This window comes from Octodon degus, unplaced genomic scaffold, assembly GCF_000260255.1.
Source record: "Octodon degus isolate 3935 unplaced genomic scaffold, OctDeg1.0 scaffold00004, whole genome shotgun sequence".
Taxonomy (NCBI): Eukaryota; Metazoa; Chordata; class Mammalia; order Rodentia; family Octodontidae; genus Octodon; species Octodon degus.
In genome coordinates this window covers 36,363,549-36,365,964 of record NW_004524580.1, presented here as the reverse complement: position 1 = coordinate 36,365,964, position 2,416 = coordinate 36,363,549, and positions in this window count along the sequence as shown.

Sequence of the window (2,416 nt, the reverse complement as noted above, 5' to 3'; positions counted from 1 at the left end):
AAAAAATAAAAAAAGAATTAGTGAATCAAAGAGTTGGTTTCTTGAAAGGTTAAATTAAATAGATAAACCCTTATCCAACCTTATTTAAAAAAGAGTTAAGTCCTTGCTATTGGTGTGAAAAGGCAAAATCACAGCAGATCCTGCAGAATGCAGTGCAGCAACACCCAATTCAAGAACCTGCATTCTAATAAGACGGAAAACAGAAGAAAATGGACAGATTCCTAGGTACAGATGAATGGCCAAAGCTGAATCAAAACATAAGAATTCTAAATAACTCAATTTCAGGCAAGGAAATTGCAGATGCAATTAAAACCTACCCACAAAATAAGCTCAGGTTCTGATAGACTCATTGCTGAATTCCACAAGAAATACAGAGAAGATCTAAATGCCATTACTCCTCATCGCTTTAATGAAGTTGAAAGGAAAGTAATACTCCCAAACTCATTCCTGGAAGCAACCATAACCCTGATACAAAAACCAGAGAAGGATTAATAAAAGAAAATAGAAAAGAAAAGAAATACAGGCCAATCTCCCTAACAAATGTAGACTCATAAAATCCTCAGTAAGATACTTGCACACAGAACATAGCAAATCATCAAGATTATACACCATGATCAAGTGGGATTCATCCTCCGAGTACAGGGATGGCTTAATATATGCAAATCAATATATGTAACACACCACATTAATAGAGCCAAAGACAAAAATCACATGATCATCTGAACAGATGCAGAAAAAGTGTTTGACAAAGACCAACAGTCACCAATGATAAAAAAAAAAACCCTACAGAAAATTGGAATACATGGTTTTTATCTCAATCTGATAAAAGCCATTTATAACAAACCAACAGCTAACATTATACTAAATGGTCAAAAACTGAAAGCTTTCATTCAAAAATCAGGAACAAGACAAACATGTCCTCTATCACCAATCCTATTCAACGTAGTTCTGGAAACATTACGTAGGCAATTATAATGAAGAAGTAAAGGGAATAGATAGGAAAAGAAGTTAAATTACCGCTATTTGTAGATGACATCATATTCTATATAGAAGACCCTGAGAACTTGAACAAAAGACTTCTAGATTGTGTTTTTCTTTTTATGAATTTAGGACAGGGTCTACAGGGTGTATAGGGTCTGTCTATGTAGATCGGACTCGTAATGATTCCCCTGTTTTCAGCCTCCCAAGTGTTGGGATTACAGGCACATACCACCAGGCCCAGTCTCAGTTGCTATCTCAGTGAGCCCTGGGGGCGGGGCCAGCATGAAGATGTCTAGATTTAATAACCAAATTCAATAGTGTAGTCTGATAAAAAGTCAACATTAAAAAATCTATAGCCTTCCTGTACATGAATAATAAACTCACCAAGTGAGAAATTAGGGAAACAAACAAACAAAAAAATTAGGGAAACAACACCTTTTACAATAGCAAAAGTAAATATATAGCAAAGGAAGAAATCAAAAATAAAATCAATGGATGAATGGATAAAGAAGATTTTTTTATTCAATGGAATACTACTCCGTCATAAAGGAGGAAAAACTCTAGACATTTCTAGGCAAGTGGATGTACCTTGAGACCACACTCTTAAGTGAAATAAATTGGATACATACGCTTACATCTCACATAATTTCTCTGGTGTAGGAAACTGAATGAGGAAATCGGGACCGAAATGCATGATAGATATGCAGAATAGGAAGAAACGTTCAAATGGGAAGAGATACGGGGTGGGGGAGGGAAAGAAAGAAGAGAGCAAAAGGGAGAGTGGGGGCCAAGCTGTGGAAGTTGGAGGGGAGGGCGGGGGCCCCAGAGGAGCATGGATGTGCTCTGTGCGGTAAAAATTCCCTGTGGTGGTGGAGGTGTGCTCGCTTTGTGTATTTAAACGGTTTTGGCTTTTTGAGGCAGGGTTTTATTACACAGCTCAGGCTGATCTTGAACTCACTCTGTGGCTCACGCTGTCCTTGAACTCACAGTGATCTTCCTTTCTTAGCCTCCTGAGTGCTGGTGTTACAGGTGTGGGCCACCAGGCCTGGCTTTCCATACCTAAATTCTACCAATAAAATTAATCAAAAATATAAAATCAGAAACAAAGCTGTGTTATCCATGGATACTTCTTCTGTTGAATAAAATATTTGAGGGCCGGGGAGATGGCTCAGTGGAATAAGTGCTTCCTGGCAAATGCAAGGGCCTGAGTTCAGTCCCCGGTTCTGAAAAAAAAACAACCAACAAACCAAAAAATCAATAGTATTCTACACAAATAATGAATCCACCAAGAAAGAAACTAGTAAAACAACATCATTTTTTGGTCTCTTTTTGAGATAGGGCCTCATGATGCAGCTCAGGCTGGCCTTGAGGACACTGCGTAACACACGCTGCTCTCTAACTCGCAACCACCCTCCTGCCTCAACCTCCCAGTGCT